Here is a 20,248-nt window from a genome sequence, read left to right as displayed (position 1 = left end):
ACGGTGGGGCAGTAGTATGACCTTGCAGGACGGTAAGACTTGCAGGACGGTAATATATTTACGATTGAAAGTCAGTGTTGGAGCAGTCTGGACGTCCAACATTCTGGTTGAGCCGTACTGGTTTAACAGTCTATCGCTATGAGAAATGTAAACGGGTACGCTGTGATCAAGCGATCACTAACACCACAATCTTTTGTAAGAATTTTATAAATACCAACTTGCAAAAATTGTAAATCTTGTTGTATCTTGTATAAACAATTGTATAGTTTTATATTCGTTTTCTCGACTTGTTCCTCATTGCAAAAAGGCCAGGTTCCAGATTCAATATTGTCTTGCCGATGAACTATCCTTTGTAGACCAACAACGTTTTTCTGAGGAAAACGCTATAGTTCTCGGTAAGTGTCGTGACAACCACGTGCGAAAAGAACCACGACCAAACCACGTAGGAGAAGCACTAGAACCACGCAGAGAGATGTCATAACATTCGTAACAACTGTCGCCGAAATACGTTTAAATTGAGGAGTGACAGCGAAAACCTTGGGGATCAGTTAGCTATATTTTTTTTCTTGAAACCTTACCCGGATCATTTCTCGCGCAGAAAACGTACCCAATGACTTTATTTCACTCGCACAACTAAATTGAAATTATTTATTATACAGAGCTCCTTTATTTTGAAGCTGTAATAGCGAGTGTGTCCCCTTTAGTTGAGTTAGTAATGAATTATTCAGCAGTGTTTCAAACTGCAGCAGGTGAAATTTTGTAACAAGAAACACAAGCTGTGGTTTCCGTTGCGATTTGATTGAAAAATTTGTTAAATTGTATTTTCAAGAAAGAAGATATCCCGGCAATTGTGATAGTTTGTAGACACAAAAAAAGGAAGTAAAAATTATTGAGAGCTTCAACAAAGTTTTTTCTGCAGTAAGAGCTCGTGGTTATTTTTTATTACGGGAATTAGATGATTTAGGACAACACAACACTTACAGTGACAGCGCGTATGAAGCGTATGAAGTACACACAGAGAAAATTACCGAATAAAGTTCGAGAAATTTACATACAGCCTTGATATCAAGCAGGTAAGAAAAAAGCCCTTGTGTTCCCAGACACACACCACACGCGGATAGCCCTTTTAAACCAACCACTACCATCGAAGTTTATAACATGTTTGTAATTTTAAAGAGGAATGCTCGCTATAAAAGCATTAAGTTTGTTTATGATATTAGGGTACCGGTTTTTAAGGATGTTTTTAATCTTACCCTATTGACAGGTGTCTTAAAAACAGCAGCACGTAAGGCTAGCAATGATATATACGGAAGCAAAGCAAGAAACTTAAAAAAAACGGACTAATTTCGTTGGGTCCTGTTAAATCGAATTGGTTAGGAGGAGTCAGAATGTAAATGCCCTTAGTTACAACTTCAGAAAATGAATGTTTTTAGATTACGTTCTGGCACTGACGGTCTGGCGCCTGGTTATTGGTGCGCCTATTCAAACCCGAGAAACTGTGGACCACGTTCGCTGCCTCTCCACTGTCAAACAGGCTGTGCTGCTCTGATTTACATGTGCATACCACACGGCCTGCCCGCTATTTTAGTTTGGGTGAGCGTTGGGGTAAAGAGTGTGGTTTTTGAACGCTCTAATAACGTTCTGTAAAAGGTGCAAATGCAAACGTCTCGAGTTTGTGTGAAAGAGTTTGTCTGAGGCCGAGAAAGCCCGGTTTCTTCTAGTTAAGAGAGATGCAGTCATGTGTTGGGAACTGTTGTTCTTTGCGGTATTTGTATAGAAATCTCATGGGTGATGTAAAAGCAGTGGTCTTGACCGAGAGAAGAAATTGCGTCTGTTCGCTGTCTTGAGAAGCGAATATGTGGGGTTGATCGCAGGCAGCATTGTGTGCCGCGTCTTTTCATCCAGCAAGACTCACCCGAAAAAACTCATCCTGATGCGTAAGATATGTGCATTTCTGGGATTTGGCACCCACTTTATGTAACTCTGAGAGCCACCGGTGAACTACTTCTTAGGAGGCCGGTGCGGCCAGTGGTTCGGATGTCTTACATTCTCAATGCTTGTGGGTAAGCGTTACAAAGTCCATCTGCTCCTTCAATAGACGTTTTGGTAAATGTAGTGGTGTCAGGTATGCACCTTTGGGATGTCTGATGCTATAGCGATTCTGGAGATGACTTTCCATAGAGGCATTTGGGAAGCGTTTTACCGGCGTTCAGAGCTGGTCTTTTGGAGTTGCATTGTTATAAAAGGGCTGCATATTTCTAGGGATGGGTGCGACTTTGATGATCTGTCGGATGCCTAGATGGATGCATTCCCTGAGTTCCCATTTTCGGAAATGCCTGCAGTGTAGCAATACATATTTAAAAAGGGTAGCAATGTGTATTGGCGTGAGCTTGGACCGCATATTTAGTGATACGACAGGTGCGGCTTCTAGTTCATCCCACAAAATATGAACGCCGGGCTTTGGAAGTTTTCTTGTGGCGGTTACTGGAGGTATTCTGAGTGCGGCCTTGTCGGCTTGAAGTAAGGTCATGCTTAGGTTTTGTCTCGTCGTGGATTTCGTGGTCGAGTACGGTGTCCTTTATTTACCCCTGCTGAATTACTGGGTTGATAACACGCACTTAACTCACCTAATGCCCCATACTTGCGCAGGACAAATTGTTCAGACGAAACAGTAGAAGTTGTTGTAAAGGTCCGGCGCGAGGCCGTACCAAGAGGAGGAATGCCTCGGCACCTGAGCCGTCTTTTAGTGTGCTGAATAATACGATTCCTAGGTTTGTCACATTGGTCTGGTTGGTAATTCATGGTGCGTATCGGATCTCGATTGGATATTGGCGCCTGTTGCAAGTTGCTTGTGTAAAAATTGAAACGGCAGATTTTTTTCGCGATAGCACTCCCGTATCCGTGCTTGCAGTACTGTTGGGTCACTGATGGTGGCTTGAAGTGACGGTTGATTATGTTGGTGTTTGAATGGTAAGGCCGTAAGGCCAAATAGGGCAAGCAGCACCAAGGCGGTGTTTTGTATAATAGGTGACAACTAAAATTGGTTGGAGTGAACACACGCAAAGTAAATTAGAGAATATTAGGGCGGATGCTGCATAGGGCCACGTAGACGACCAAGAGCAGTTAAAAGATAAGGTGGCAGGTGTATAAGACCAGGGGTAATTCTATGGGTAATACGAATGAGCTGTAAGAAGTGAACCTCTGACGAAGGCCTAAAGGTGTACTGAACAGAAAACTTGCCATCATCTCAAAAATCTGCGACAGATGTAGTGCAACATGTTCTCTGTTAAGTTCTCTGAAGTGTTTGTGTCGTGCCATACTGAGTTCCTTGCATTGAATGAGGATGTGCATCACTTATAAGCCCTGCCCACACCTGCGACACAAGGGCCTTGTACATCCAGTGAGCACATGCGAGTGTGTTATATTTGTGTTGTCCTATCCGTAACCTAGCCAAAGTAACTTCAATGCATGCGTTGTCTGAGTCAGTAGTGCATTGTCCCAAGTGTGGTTTCTTTAGGTGTAGTTTTTGTCTGTTCACTCCAGTCGGCTTGCCATAATTTATGGAGTTCTTATCTAATGCGTGGCTTGAGGTTTTATAGAGTAGTGTTGTTATGTTACCCGTGTTTTGGAGTGCCGCACCCATGGCCATTGTACCCACCCGTTCATTTCCACCGATGCCAGGGTGGCCTGGCACCCAACACATCGTCACTTCAAGGTTTGAAGATAGGAAAGCATAATTATATTAACTACCTAAATAACGACGTGGTTTTTCGGTGAATTTGCGGATAACAATGAACGGACGACGCTTAGCGAATTCGTATAGATGATCGACTAAGAATATGATCTTCAACCAAATGACTTACAACAAAAAAACTTCCGGATGTTTTCTACGTAAAAATACTTCTCTCTACATTCATGGTTCTACCTACTTTAAAATTGGGTCAACGCGCAGCACAAGGCACCGCAGTGAAAGTTTTACAGGCATCACTGAAGAACTCTGCACTCCTGTATTTATTCTGCAGATGCATGAAATGCAGCAAAATTCGAGTTGATAGTGTGTATTTTTTGTTTTATGGTGAGAACGACAAATGACATCATACAGGGCAAAGATACCTAGATGCTAAGGGCGTAAACCAGTGTGAAATAATTTTAATGTGTTTAAACAAAGACCTAACGAGCAGTCACCCCGTCCCTCACACTCTGCGAGGAGACAACCGAAATTGATTTGAAAAGATTTTGAAAATAGTTTAGTGCTGGATGTATAATTAAAAAACTGCTTTGGCTATCCATTGATGAGATTTTAGAGGCATATAGAAGGTCAGATTTTAGAGGCATATATAAGTTCGCTGGTGGGGTAAATGCTAAGCAGCATTTCTTAGGCTCTGCATAAACACTCTGGAAAGGATTAGTAAGGAATTCGCCACAAGGAGGCGTAGCCCAAAAGGAAGCACTGGGTCGAGCATTTTAAGGGCTGTTTTCGTTCTCTGACGCTCACACAACCCTTAGGTAGTCCAACAACGAATTTATCAGTGTGGCATAAAGCGAAACAGAAGTGTGTTGTCTGCACCGTATGGTTTGTGAGACAGGAGATTTTAACAATAATTGTTTTAGGCATTTTGTTTTGAGTTATTTGATGTGAAGGATGAACGTGAGTTTTTTGTCAGACACCACAACCAAAACATTGTGTTCCTTTCTTACTGAAATCGAATCACCATTGAGTTTTATATCAAGATTGGGACGAAGCCGCATCTTTTTAAAAATACAACACATGCACATTACGCATGATTAAGTCTGAAACCGTTTTGTTAAATAATCGTTTACCCCAAGCTAGACCTGACGTGCACATATAGAAATGTTACACAATTTTAAAGATATCTGACCTTCATTTACATAAGCTAATCAAGACATAGAGGGCGGCAGTGCCTTTGTGAGCGAGTTCATCTTAAGAACAAACAAAGTGCAGCCCCAAAACGCCACCTTGAGGCACGCCATTCTTCGCGCGTGAAAGTGTGATAGTGCCTACCCAACTCTGAAGCAGAATGCTCTGGTAGACATGTTTCTAGAAGACTGGTCAGCATGTTACCTTAAATAATAAAACATTTCTGGTGTCTTAGAATCTCGTAGCACCATGCCATATCAAATGCCTTTTCAATATCAAAAAATGCAATCACGCAGTTGTGCTTATGTATTTTTGCATCCTCAATGTCGACCTCTAAGCAAACTAGTTGATAATTTGTGGATCGCCCCGCACTGAAGCCAGCCTGTCAACTCTTCAGAAGATCATTTTAGCCTAGAGAGTACATGAGTCTCCTATTCATCATCTCCTCGAGCAGCTTACACAGGCAGCTTGTCAGTGCAATGGGAAAATAACTTGCGGGGGTAGATGGATCCTTCCCCCCTTCAGGAAGACCACTATACTGGGCTGCCTCCAAGACCCCGCCAAATGCCCCGAAAAAAATGTTTCCTTGTAGAGGTGAAGGAGTGTTTTCTGTGTGTCTGCGTGTAAGTGCTACATCATGTAATGTTGTCTGCACCTGGAGCTGTAGGTTTACAAGTACTCACTGCGATTTTCAGATTATGAAGTGAAAAGGGGGTGTTATAATATCAGGTCAACTTGTGATTATCTCGCAACGACTTCGTTTCACGAAACGTTTTGTGCTCTAAGAACGTTTTCGTGTAGCGTGCTGAACTGAACACATGTAAAAGTGTTGTGCAAGTGTGTTAGCCTCCTCTTCCAGTGATTCCCTATTTATCAAACTGGTTGTAGGCTGTGCCTTTGTGGTGCTTTGAGTTTTCGTAAGCGCTTCCAGATGCTTTTACTTTCGGTGTATGATTTATTGGAGGTTAGGAAGGCGCGCCAACTGTCCCTTTTTACCTAACGGCGCACGGGTTTCCTAAGCGCGTTTGCCCGTTTGAAGGGTACAAGGTAGTTGAATGTGAAGTACCAGCCAAGCACAACCCACGCCTTGTTCTGGGCCTCTCATGCTCACGTGCAGTCGTCGTTGAACCAGGGCCTCTTCGTGTTGCGCGGAGAAGAGGAGGCCTGGTGAATGGACTTATGGCAGCTTCGAGGATGTTAGCCGTGATGCGTTTGGCGGCTCCTTCTACATTTAAATGCGCTATGGCTGTGTACTGTAGTTTAGATGTAGCTCTTAATTTACTCCAGTAAGCTGTTGATTCAATAAACCTGTTATGCGCGATGCACTGCTTGGGCCTTTAACTACTTATGTTAGTCAAGTGGGGAGCGGTCACTCCCATATGTGTCCGTGCTTACGCCAAACTCAAAAGTAGAAAACAGAACTGTGGAACCAACAGCCAAATGAAGATATGAGTATGTGTTGTGTCCTATGTTTTCGTACTTAGGGTGTTTCTTGTTGAAAAGGAATGCTCCAGCGGATGATAGAAACGTCTCTATTAGGCAGCGTCGGGCGTCCATGCGAGATGAGCCCCAAAGACACCTGTGCGCATAGAGGTCGCCTGTGAGGTTGTGTTCTTTGGACAGCTGGTCACACAGCGCCTCGAAGCCAGAGCTTGAAATGCAAGACCGGGAGGAATGTAAATGGACCATACCGTTACCAACCTATTAAATATCATTGTGCAGATGGCTAAAGCCTCAAAGACCGTGTTCAACGAGAGAGGGTGGCATGCTCATTATTTCCGGGCGACAACGGCATGCCGCCTGAAGAGTGTTTGGAACCAACCATGTCCTTTCCTAAATATGCTGTACCTTTTGAAGAGTTTGTTTGGAATTGAGGTGTGTTTCTCGGAGAAATTTGACCTTTGGCTGATCAGCATGCAGCATCTCATGCAGACTTTCATGGAGGCCTCTGCAGTATTATTCAATGATGTTTTCCTGTTACCATTAGTATGTTCTGTTCCCCTTCTGTTCCCATTATTTGCATATGTACATGGCTGGAGTGCGTGTGTGTCTTCTTGTGTGGTCTTTCGGTGCTTGTACTCTTGGAGGGGGCTCCTTGGGCCTTTCTGTAGCTTGGACATCGGAGGCATCTTCTTGCACTACGTTGCAGGCAGGAACGACACGGCATCCATCTGCTTGTCAGATGTCAGAAGGGTGCCCTTCAGACCAGGCCCCCAGCCCTTAACCCCCCTTCGTGTTCCTTCAATAGCCGAAGTTAGACCTTCGGTGTCCATCCCCTCAGAAGCCTCCAGTGTACTGGAGGATGGGAAGGCTGAAGTACTGGAGGATGGGAGGCTTTGGTTCCGACGGAGGCGGTTGGCACCCCAACATCTGCAGCCTCAGCAAGTGGTGTGGTGAGTGGCTGGGCTGCCTGAGGCCACCCAGAAGGGGTGGGAGAGTGCGGCGGGACGAGGTCCGACTCCCGGTACTGAGTCACTGCCGAAACCCGACTCCGCTCCGCCCCCGGCGAGCTACGTCGGCTTGCTTCCTCAGATTAAAAGAGAACCTGTTTCGTGCTTCTGAGAAGTTGATGTTCTCTTTGACATAAAAGTTTATTATTTGCGTTTCTTGCTCTAACTTCTCGCAAGCCCTAAAAATGCTGGCATGAGGTACCTGGTAGTTTACATAAGTGAAGGTGGTAGAGTTGCATTTGTCTTTCGCTTGCTATTGTGCTGCACATTAGCGCATGTCACTCTGCTACGGCAGGAGTTTTTGCGTTGCCTGAACCGCTGACACTTGAAGCAGCGGCGCTAGTTCGATGTGTAGGTTTGGAATGGACATCTCCTCAAGTATGCAATAATTGATTCCGTTAGTGCTAAGCGGTCAAATTTCAAGATTATATGTATTTGGTCGCCATTACTTGGTCATTTCAACGTATGGTGATCCGCCTCGCTGCCTACACACCCCGGTCATGAACGGCCTCACCCATATCCTGTGCGGTCTCATATATTTGATCCAGTAATTTATTACAACCTGGAAGCTATTATAATTGCGATTGCGAGCGATATTTATATCAACATACATTATGCATGTTTGTGCGAGAAGGCTACTGGGCGGCTGTTTGTTATCTACCTCAATCATTACTTCTCCTGCTTTCTTTTCCTTAGCTTTGTACGACTTACCGGCAAGGCTTTAAAGACCAATGGAGGTAAGACACAGACTGAAAAGTAAGACCTTTTTTATCAAAAGCTTTATTCATAAAAAATTGAGTGAAATTATCCTGCTTTGAGAGCGAGATCGGAGGCGGAAAAGGAAGATATGCTTCGGTGCGGCACTTTTTGAGGGACAGAGAACGCTTGGGGAGGGGGATTAGAGGGCGGTTGAGAGGTTTAAAGCACTTCTCTAGTCAGCCCTCTTTACTGTCGTTGTCCTAACAGCACTATACTTTTTAATGATTGGAAAATACTATATGCTAACATGTAAATCACGGAACCGGGAAACTCTTTTCCATCGTTTCCCTCATAGCTTGAGGGGTCCCGGAACTCCCTCGCTGAAAAACAGACAGGCAGCCCATCCGCAGGAACTTTAAATATATTCTGACAGCCACCGTTTTTGGTTTCCTACCGCTCACCTTTAAACACTTCACCACGTAGGTTAAAGCTTTTCTTAGCATTCCGAGGGTCGCGAATACCGTCACCATGATTACTCGGGGTTGAAACTGATTGCTGGGCACTCAAAGGTGCAGTGGTAACCTAGAAGTTTATGTTATCCACATATGAATCATGGTGTATATTGGTGTGTCCTTGTAATGGGGGCAAAGGGAATGTCTTTACGTTCACAATTAAGGTAGACTTTACTGACCCATCTCTCTTCATCTAAGAAAATATGGACTCCATGCTCTGAAAAATTTCTTGTGTTCTTTTCTTATAGTTTGCTTTCGTTTGGAGTCATATTCAAGATGGCGTTGTTTCATGGGGCAACGTCTACTCTTCTCACGTTTCATCCACTCAACATGTTCAAAATCACTATTCCCACAATAACGTTGAGTTTATATCTGTGAGGACGTCGGGGTTGCGTGACTATCGGAGGAAGATCACAAGAAAATTGACGCCATGGTCTGAACAGATAATTCAACACAGAATATAATGTTGACAGAACGCGCACACAAGTGAATAAAAATATAAACAGGTCCGGCCCACTAGAGTTCTGGAGAGAAGTGGGAAAAATAGACAACGCAACGCTCACGGCTCTGTCCCACAGTGATGGCGCTCTGTCGCCACGGCGTCGACGTCCTCGCGGCAGGGTTTTGGAAGACGGCGGACCGGTCGCCGTTCCGCTGAGTCAGGCGCCGCTGGCTCCGCTCTCTCGGCCTTGCCACGGAACTGTGGCTCCCAGGGACATCGTGGCAATCCAAGAGCTTTCCGAACGGCGACGTCGGTCTTCCGTGACACAGGCCTGTGAACACCACCCCACTGGTGCGACCACGAACCTCGAATTCCGTAAGTCACGAAAGCTTCGAACCGCCTGCCCGTCGTTTTTGTCCAGCTGCCCTGCGGATCCTCCGCCGCTCGCTCCGGTTCCCAGGCCAGACCTCCATGATGATGGTCCTCCCATCACTCGCACACACACACTTTAAATGATGATGATGATGATGATGTCCTCAAATATTTTGACACGTACCCACAAGGGGGGATTGGCCAGGGCTAAACCAGGTAAAAACGTGGGGACTTCAAAATACTTACTTCCGGAAAGAGGCTGTAAAAGGAGACTTAGTTGTGAATGAAACCCGAATTACCCATTAATCAGAACCGTTTAGCAATTCAAACGACCTGAGGCAGAAAGAAAATTTTGAATACAATTATATATATCCCTTCTTGCAAACCCCAGCTTTGATGCGACAATAGATATTACAAGTGTTATCGATAAAGTCAACCCCAACCGCTCAATATACAATTTAAAGGAAATTGGCTCGGTCTCCATCTCCTTCTTCCCCTCGAGGCACCTGCTCTGCGCCGTCATTCGGGTTTCTTCCCACTCGTGGGACGCCAGTCACCACATTCACCCCCCTTGCTCGAGAGGTTTGTTTGGCAAAACAAAACTCGGCACACAAAAATGTTCGCTCATGGCAACACAAGGCACCGAAGGAACGTGCCGGAGTGAAGGTCTTTCGCAGTCAGTCCCAAAAAAAACGAAGTGCTCCAAAAATCATTCATGGAAAAACAAAACTGTATATACTCTGCTGAGATACGACTAAGGTAATCCGCTCTGACGCTTTCGGTACCCTTCACGTACAAAACTATGAAATAATACTCCATGATTGTGAGGCTCCAGTGAAGGACGTTGCTGTTAATGTGCGTCGCGGAGTGTATGTAGGCTAAGGCTGGTGGTCACTCTGCAAGATGAACTGCTTTCCGTATAAGTATAAGTGGAATTTCTTAATCGCCCAGACCAATGCTAATGCCTCTCTCTCAACAGCGGAGTAGGAAGCTTCCCGTGGCAAGAGTCGACGACTCGCGTAGGCAACTGGGTGAAGGACATTGACATGTCGTTGCATGAGGACTGCGCTGACGCTTGTGAACGAAGCGCCCATTCGAAGTACGAAAGGTCTTATGAAGTCCGGCGCTTAAAGTATGGGTTCTGTAGACAACTTCTTCAGCGTGTAAACGCTGCTTGTTTAGTGTCACCCCAATTAAGCCTGTTGGGCGCCCTCTTTCGCGTAAGCTCGGTCAATGGATGGCATACTCGGACGTAGTTTGGCATGAACTGGCGATACTAGCCCGTAAGGCCGATAGAGGACCGCACTTGTCGCTTGGTGGTCGGTCGTGTGACATCTTGAACCTTTTGAAGGGTTTCCGTTTGCGGGCGCAAATGTCCATTGCCGGCGATGTGCCCAAGAAACTTGACAGAGGAGAACGTGCTTTCACTTTTCTTGGGCCGGATCGTTAATCCAGCTTCCTGCACACTCGTGAAAAACGATGCAAGTGATCCCAGGTGCTCCTCCCAGGTCTCTGTTGCGATGAGGACATCATCCAAGCAATGGCAGACAATTGGAAGACCACCAACCACCTTGCGCATAAGGCGTGTGAAAACCGTGGGAGCGGTTTTGTGCCAAACAGCATAAATCTAAACTGATATAATCGAGATGCGGACGCGAATGCGGTAAAAGGCTTCGATTTATGATGCATTGGTTCTTGCCAGTACCCTTTAGTGAAGTCGAATTTTGAAAAGAAACGGCTCTTCTTTAACTTGGCAACATCAGGTCCACTCTGGGTATGGGCTCGTTGTCGGAGACAAGGACAAGGTTCAGTTGTCTGAAGTCTATGCCGAGTCTTATCGTACCATCCTCTTTGTCTACTGGCAGGATAAGAAACTGGTAGAGTGACTCTGAAGGCTCGATAATATCCATCCGCAGCATCTCTTGCACCTCATTTTCGACAGATTGCTCTATGGCAAAGGGGATCGCGTACTGCCGGACTTGAATAGGTTGGTCTCTTGTTAGGTGCAACCTGCCGTGGACCAGGTCGGCCTTCCCAGGAAGGTCGGAGAGGCTCTTCTTGTAAGATGATAGAAGAGAACAGACTTGTTCGTGTTGCTAGGAAGCCAGATCCGTAGAAACTTCCACATCCTCGTAAAACTCTTTTTGTCGTAGCGAGACACATGATAAATCGCTGCCTTCCGTTTCGTCAGACGGAAGAGTGACGTAGGAACGCTGTGGAGCTGGTGTCGACGTTTTTCGCTCTTGATACATTTTCAGCATAATTTTATAGAACAAGCTAGTTCTTGTTCCAAGGTCAATGACATAATCGACGTCGTTGTGCCTTTACAAGAGAGTAAACGGTCCTTTCCATGTCAGTAAAAACTTATTATTGTCAGATTGAAGCAGAAGTAAGACTGTGTCACCAACAACGAGGTGACGTGCCTTCGCCCTTCTGTTATAATAGTTTTTCTGCACCAATTTGGACTTTCGAAGCTCTTCGTGTGCCAACCGACACGTGTCCTCGAGTCGTTGACGGAGCTCGACGACGTGTGCGTATGGCGTCTTGACATCAGAGTTTACGTTCTCTCTTGTCCAAATCTCTTTCAGTATAGCCATCTGCATGCGGATATGTCTGCCGTACAGGAGATCAAATGGTGCGAAACCAAGGCTAGATTGAGCTACCTCGCGATAGTCAAACAGCAATAGGGTCAAGTAACGAACCCAATTTCTCGGCGTTTCTTGGCACATCCGCTTTATCATTCGTTTTAGCGTGCCGTTAAACCGTTTAACAAGCCCGTTAGCCATTGGGTCGTACGGTGTTGTTGGCAACTCTGCAAATGAAAGAATACGGCTGAGCTCTTTCATAAGTGTGGATGTGAAGGATCTGCCTCGGTCAGTGATGATTTCCCAGAGAAATCCCACTCGAGAAAACATCTCAAGAAGCGCTTCAGCAATTTTTTCGGTCTCAATGCTTGATAACGCAACGGCAGCAGGGTATCGCGTCGCAAAGTCCACCATCGTTAGAACATACCCGTTTCCATTCTCGGTTGTTGGTGAGAGAGGTGTGACAATTTCGATGGCGACCCGCTGGAACGGTATGTCGATTACTAGCACGTTCCCCAGCCGCACACGGCCTTTGAGATGCTTGGGTACAGTCCGCTGAAACATGTCGCATGACTTAACAAATCTTTTAATGTCGGCCTGCCTCTCAGGCCAGTGAAATTCCTTCCGCACGCGATCCAGGGTTCGTTTAATTTCCTGGTGTCCAGCGAGTGTTCCTTCATGAGCCATTTTCAAAACGCTGTCTCGAAGCTCAAGTGGAACCACGAGCTGCTCAATTCTTTTCTCGAGGGTAAACGGTACCGCAGGTAAAGAATACTTTTAATCATCACATACGCGATGCCAGCCGCGTGTTCCACTTTTTTCCCGACCTCACCGAAAAACGTCCTAGGCGTAGGATCCTGTTATTGCATTGCCCTTAATTCCACAGTGCTGACCGTAGAGGGGTAAACAGCAACAACAGGTAACGGCGGAGTTCTCCTCACCACCTGGCGTTTTGCTGCACTAGCGCGCGTGTCGTTGTTCGACCTCGCGATAGATGGCGAAGAGGTCATCCCGTTCCGGACAGCTCAGTCTTCTGGAACGACTACTGGAACGCTGTCTGCTTCAAGTGTAGCGCTTGGAGTGCTCGGTTCCCGTTCGGGACACTCGGCAGGTCCGTTTTTCCAGTTGTCGTCTGGAGCAGAGGCATCACGAGCACCGTCGATGTTCCTTATGATGACGTCGTACAGGAAGTTGTCCATGCAGGACGCTAAGACTCGGCCTGAGAAGAAACGGGAGTCTATCTCCACTTCCGCTTCCGGCAGTATCAATCGAGTTTGGTCCAACCGCTAGACAGTGCTTGTTTCTCACGTGAGCTTACTGTCAGGAACCAACGACCTTTTTACGATACCTGAGTTGCAGCCGGTGTCTCGTAAGAGTATCACACGCTGTCAATCTAGTATTCCTTCAGTGGTTGGCATTTGCTCGTTTGGCCATGGGAGTTTACCGTCTCGGAATCGCTTGCGCCCTTTGGTGTTGTGTAAGCCCGTTGGACTTACCCGGTCGATGGCCGTTTCCAGTCAAAGAACACGATGCTTGGTTCTTGTTCTCTGGCTGCCTAGGGCTGACTTCGGCCCGGTGTCCGTTCTTCCTCCACCTTACGCAGAACGAAGTTTTCTGGCTGGCCTGACTGGGACCCTGTGACTTTGCCCAACAGTCAGATGGACGATGGCCTGGCTTGTTACATAAAAGGCAACGGAAGCTTGATCTTGCGCTCCTGATGATCCGGAGCCCGAGGAAGTCCAGCTGGCTTGCCACTGTCTTTCTTTTCTTCCCTTCCTCTGCCCAGGTTGCCTACGCCTTGAGCTCCGAGGTATTGGTCAGCCGTCTCAGCAAGATGGTCCAGGCTCTTGCTTCCCCTTTCTTCGAGGAAAATGACTAGCATCTCGTCGCACTGGCGCAGCAATTGCTCGGGCACCATTCTGTTTTGGAGCGCGGAGTACGACTGCTCCGTTTTCGCAATTTCCTGCAAGCTGTTGAAGTAGCCGAGAAAACGACCAACAAACTGACGACCTGTTTATGAGTTCTGTGGCCTGGATTCTCTAAACTGTCACCGGTACCCTTCCTCGGTTACCGAAACCTCTGTAAAAGTGTCTTCAGATGAAGGTAGTCTATTGCATCGTCGGACGACATGCGGCCAACGGCACTGAGTGCCTCACCTGTAAGGCACAAGTGTAACGAGAGTGCCCACTTGTCCGAAGGCCAACCTTGGCTTGTTGCCACTCTCTCGAACCACTGTATATATGTGTCGAGCTCGTGGCGTTCCTTTTTAAAGGCGGGCATGAGGTTTTGAGGGATGTGTAAGCTTTCTGTCGCATCGTCGCGGTGTCAGTTCGAACGACGTCCGAACATGCGTTGGAACCCTGCGACCGTTCCTGAACTTGTAGCCTAAGTTGCAGCTTGGCGCGTTCAGCCTCAATTCGAGCTCGGGTCTTGGACACCGTCTCCCCTGCTAGCATTGCGGCTTCTTTACCTACCTCGCGTTCGGTAGCACGCTTCTCTCTTTCTTTCGCGCGTTCAGCGTCGATCCATTCTCTGAGATCCTGACCTGACAGCCCTAATTTTTTGCCGATGAGCATCAACTTCTCGAGATCCATCTTTGTTCGTCACACCCACTTCCCTGCTTGAGCTCTTCAGATGGAAGTACAGCAATGTCCTGTCGCGAACGCCAAAAATTGTGAGTATGTTGGGGTTAAGCAGACGGGTGTGTGACTCGCGGAGGAAGATCACATGGAAATTGACGCCATGGTCTTCAACAGATAATACAACACTGAATATATTGGGGACGGAACAAGCACACAAGCAAATAAAAAATATAAACAGGTCCGACCCACTAGAGTTAGGCAGAGAAGTGGGAAACAGACAACGCCACGCTCACGGCTCTGTCCCACACTGATAGCGCTCTGTCGTCACGGCGGCGACGTTCTTGCGGCATAGTTTTGGAAGACGGTGAATTTGTCGCTGTTCCGCTGAGTCACACGCCACTGGCTCCGTTCGCTCGGCCTTGCCTCGGAACTGCGGCTCCTAGGGACATTGCGGCGATCCAACAGATGCCCGTACGGCGACGCCGGACTTCCATGTCACAGGCCCGTGGACATCACCCCACTGAAGCGACCACGAACCTGGAACCCCGTAAGCCACAAAATCCTCGAACCGCCTTCCCGTCGTTTTTGTCCCGCTGCCCTGCGGAACCTCCGCCGCTCGGTCCCCTTCCCAGACGAGCTCTCCATGATGATGAACCTTCCCTTCGCTGGCACACACCCTCTAAAGGAAATCGGCCCGGTCTCCATCTTATTCTCCCTCTAAAGGCACCTGCTCTGCGCCGTCGTCCGGAGTTTTTTCCCACTCGTGGGATGCCAGTCACCACAATGTCGTTCCTCTGTCTCAGGCCTACTATATCAAAATATTATACTGCAGCATTTCCCTACAACTTCGGAATATTTTTACAATATATGACAGTGTTAGCATTCCTATGATTTCACTGATCTTGTCAGCTTACAAAGCAAACGCTTCACCACATTTTCAAGTATTCATAATTCTTTATCACCAAATAATCGCAATAATTATAGTAAGAAAACATCTTGCTTCGCCGCTGTCACATTCTGGAATTGTCACTCATCACATGCTTTAAAAAGTCTCAGAGACTCTCTTCTTGTGTAATTTCATACCGCTTTTGTTTTATTTATGATTGGTATTCTTGTGTGCTTGTGCCGTTATTTCATTTGTGTTAACATTGTTTGTATAACTTCTTGTAGATTGTCACGAAGCCAAGGACGACGCAGTTTTCTTGGAGGATAAACAAGTTTATTGGAGGGAACTGTTGCTTCCCTAAAAACTCAAAAGTACACAGAGGCGGCGAAGCAGCGGTCATCAAAGTGACTTGCGCAGGCGAGTGTCGTCGAATTGCAAGCAGCGGCGTCTGCTCTGCAGGCTTATATCTTTTGGCGCGAGTGTTTTTGGAACCGTCGATTTACAACCAGAACATTATACATCAAAGAAGATTATTCTGGGCATGTGACATTAGAGCAAAACAGTCTGCTTATCTGAATGAGGTAGCCCGTGCGGCAAAAAATAAAGAATGGAATCCGCGCTTCGCTTGGGACACAGATAAGATCCCGGCGTAAGACCGTAATCTTGCATAGTAAGGCTTCAAGGGAACCACGTGGACGATTTCGGGCAGCGTAAGTCCTGATGTTCCAGAATCACCATAGGGGATCACCTCGTAGGTCAGTTGGCCGACACGTCATAGAATCTGGTAGGGTTCGACATACCGTCGCAGAAGCTTCTCGCTGAGTCCTCGTCATCGGATGGGAGTGCAAACCCAAACATCAGCACCTGGCTGGTGCTTGACGTCTCGGCATAGGAGGTTGTAGCGCCCGACATCCACCAGATGCTGGTCCGTTGTACGAACTAAAGTTAGCTGGGGGGCCTCCACCGCACGCTGAAAGTATCCTTGGACGTCGGGGTTGAGGTCGTCGTCTTCTACATGCGGAAGCATGGCGTCAAGCATCGCAGTCGGCAGTCTTCTGTAGACAAGCTCGAACGATGTCATCTGCGTAGTTTCCTGGATAGCCGTGTTGTACGCAAACGCGACATACGGGAGAACTTCGTCTCAAGTCTTATGTTCAAAGTCGACGCACATTGAAAACACGTCCGCGATTGTCTTGTTCAGACCTTGTGTTACACCGTTCGTTTGGGGGTGCTGCAGCGTCGTTCTTCCGGGATCCGCGTTGCTGTAGCGTAATAGTCGTTGCACGAGCTCCTCAATAAAAGCCGCTCCGCGGCCTGGTTAGGGCTTCCAGGACTCCTTGTGACAGCTTACCTTGGCTTAGGAAGAACTTTGGAACTTCTTGTGCAGCCCCCTCGGAAGAGCGGTGGTCTCTGCGTAGTGTGTAATGTAGTCTGTCGCTACGACAATCCACTTGTTCCCGGATAGGGATGTAGAGAACAGGCCCAGAAGGTCGCTTTCAATCTGTTAGAAGGGCCTCGATTAAACGGCGATCGGCTCCAGACGTACGGCGGGTTTCGTCGGTGGCGTCTTTTCGTAGCTGGAGGTCACGGCAGCACCGGACATAGTGGGCGACGTCGCATCCAAGGGGGGGGGGGGGGGGTGGGCAGTATTACTTAGCCATAATTTTTTTTTTCAATTTTTGCGGGCTGTGCCGAGATGTCCGGAAGACGAGTCGTCATGGCACGCTTCCAAAATATCCTCACAAAGCTCTGCGGGTATTCTGGGGCTGAAATTATTCTTCACGAGAACGGAGTTTGTTAGGCTGCATGCTCTTATGTTACGTTTGAAAGTCCTAGGTACAGCGACTTTGCAACCTTCCAGGTAGTCTAATATGACGCTTAAGTCGGGGTTGGCAGGCTGCTGTGAGGCGACGACGCTCTCTGTAACGATTCCGAAGAACGCGCTGTCTTAATCAGAGTCTTGCGGTGATGGGTCTACGGGAGCGCGGGACAGGCAGTCGGCATCGAAGTGTTTCCTGCGGGATTTATAGACCATTGTAACGTAGAACTTTTGCACGCGCAAGCTCCGCTACCCAAGACAGCCTGAGGGGTCCTTATAATTGCCGGGCCAACACAGCGCATGGTGGTCTGTCACAACCCTAAATGTTCAACCATACATGTATGGGCAAAATTTTGAAATCGTCCATATATTAGCGAGGCACTCTTTTTCAGACGCTGAGTAGTTTTTCTCCTTTTTCGAGAGGCCACGGCTGGCCAAGGCGATTACTTTTTTGCAACCACCATGTTTTTAGACGAGAACGGCACCCAGCACTATATCACTGGCGTCTGTATGCATTTCTGTTTCGGCGTCTTCGTCGATATGAGCGAGCATGGGCGGGCTTTGCAGGCATTTTCGCAGCACGTAGAATGGTTTTTCTTGGTCGCTTTCCCACCTCAAAGGGGTTTACATTTCTTTAGGCGTCTCAGTGGCTCGGCAATGCGTGCAAACTTTGCGACGAAGCGCCGGTAGTATGCGCACAGTCCAAGAAATCTTCGCACGCCTTTCTTGTCTTTCGGCCTTGGGAAGTTTGCAATGGCTGAAGTTTTTGATTGGTGATGTAGGCCTCCCGCGGCTTTGACTACGTGGCCCAAAATTATAAGCTCCTGGTATGGGAAACGGCACTTTTCGGGGTTGAGCGTTGAACTCCTATAGAAACAAACAACCTCGAGTACAGAATTCAACCTCGCAAGGTGTTCGTCGAAGGTCCGGCGCATACCACGACATCTTCGAGGCATACGAGAGGGTTGTGCTACTTCAGACAAGCTAGCACAGTGTCCATTACTCATTGAAATATTGCTGTCGCCGTGCACAGACCAAACGGCTTCACCGTTAATTCTTATAAACCGTCTGGCCTTATAAATGTGGTCTTCTCTGGGTCTCTCTCGTGCACTTCAATTTGCCAGTAGCCGGTCTTCAGATCCGTCGATAAGAAGCACTTCGGATGGCAGAGGTGGTCGAGGGTGTCGTAGATACGTGGCAGGGATAAACATTCATTTTGGTGATTTTATTCAATCGCCAGTAGTCAACGCAAAACCTTAATGTGCCATCTTTTTTATTCCCCAGTGTGACCGGGGCAGCCCAAGGACTTTTCGATGGCAGTATAATGTCGTCGCTGAGCAAGTCGTCGACTTGATTTCAGACAGCCTCCCACTCGTGTGAAGAGACGCGGTACGGTGACGGTCTGGTAGGTCGGCTTCATCTTCAGTTATTATTTATTGCTTCTCTACAGGTGTCGGACGTCGAAGGGATTCGGGGGCTTGAAGGTATCTTAGGTCGCGTGCTCAAATTCCGCAGCCGCAATCACGTCACTTGCTTCTTGCGTTTCTTCGAGGAACGCCATTGCGGCGCCCTTGTTTAAGCCTGTACTCGTCGGTGAAAGTGGGGACTAAAACGGGAGATTAGGGTTGCTTACAGAGCTAAATGCCTCTTGCGACCGAGACTGCGCTGCCGAGAAGCAGCCTTTGGTCACTGTGTACGACAGCGTCGACGTCTTCACAGTAGACTTTCATCTTCATCAAGCTTGAGCGGGGTTGCAGGGTAACATGATCGTCGGCGATCCTTATAGCAGCACTGTTCGGGTTTCGATTCCGGCGCCATTCAGTGATCAGAGGAAATAGTACAGACTTAGCCTGTAGGTCAAATATTGCACCATTGTCACCCAAAAAGTCCATTCCGACAATTCCGTCGTGGGAGCAGTTAGTCAAAACGACGAACTCCGCAGGGTACGTTGTGCCGTTTGTGGTGACGCGCGATGTTCACGTTCCACTTGGTGTCACGCGGTGGCCTCCTGCTGTGCGGGCCGTCCCATCTGGTCGTAACGTTCTTTAGCTTAGACGCGAATGATCCGCTCTTTACTGAGTAGCCGGCTACCGCGTGTATGATGGCGACTACATCAAAGCCGTCGATGAATAGGTGAACGTTGGACGCCGCCTTGCTCGAGTTCTGTGTGCGTCATGTCGGGTACGCGTCGAGCCGTTTTGCTGTCGCCGTGTTCGGAAGTCGCGTGAAGGTTAGATCGGGTTGTCGCGCTGAGGGCATGGTCTTCAGCGAGTCGCTGCGTCGTTGGAGGGTTTTCATTTTTCCGTGGTGGTGCAATTTTTCCTCCAGTAGTGGCTGCTTTTATTTTCCCCCACGTGGGCTGGGGGACCTTCCACGGGAGAAATCAGGAGGGGTACGACGGTTCCGAGACTGCCACGGATAGGGCGACGAGTAACGGTTGAAGCGGACTGGTCCTCTGTTGGTGTTGCACACGTATTTGTAGATCTCAATAGGGCGCTTCCCAGGTCAGGGGCCTGGCGCGTCAACAGAGAACCATCGTAAACGGAGCGTCTTGTAAGGGCAGCGATGGTAGATGTGGTCGGCCTCTCGGCAGTTGAAGGACCTCGGGCGATTATCGGGCGTTTCCAACACGTCGGTCTTCCTCGGCGTCTGGTTTTGGGATGCAGGGGTCGTGCGGGTGACTGTGGACGGCGGTACGGCGGTGCTTCTTGACGACGGGTTGGATCTTTCGGGGTCGATGGACAGCCGCGGTCTAGGTCATTGCTTGGGGTTCGCGGGGTGCTTCCGACGACGTAGAAGTCCCCAGTGCGATTTGGAGTTCTCGGATCACGTCGGTGATGGAGGCGATCGGGGATTGCGGCTTGCTTGGGAAAGCCTCCTCAGTTCTTCGAGAACGACTGCGCGCATCGCTTCCCGCAGTTCTTCCGTTGTGAATGCAGCGGCATTGACGGGGTTCGCCAAAAACAGGTTCAGTGTTCGATCGTGTTGCCTCAAACACATGCTTCGGGCCCTCTCGATTATC

This window comes from Haemaphysalis longicornis, unplaced genomic scaffold (assembly GCF_048455015.1).
Source record: "Haemaphysalis longicornis isolate Haplotype H1 unplaced genomic scaffold, Haemaphysalis longicornis Haplotype H1 scaffold_5, whole genome shotgun sequence".
Taxonomy (NCBI): domain Eukaryota; kingdom Metazoa; phylum Arthropoda; class Arachnida; order Ixodida; family Ixodidae; genus Haemaphysalis; species Haemaphysalis longicornis.
This window is presented reverse-complemented; position numbering follows the sequence as displayed.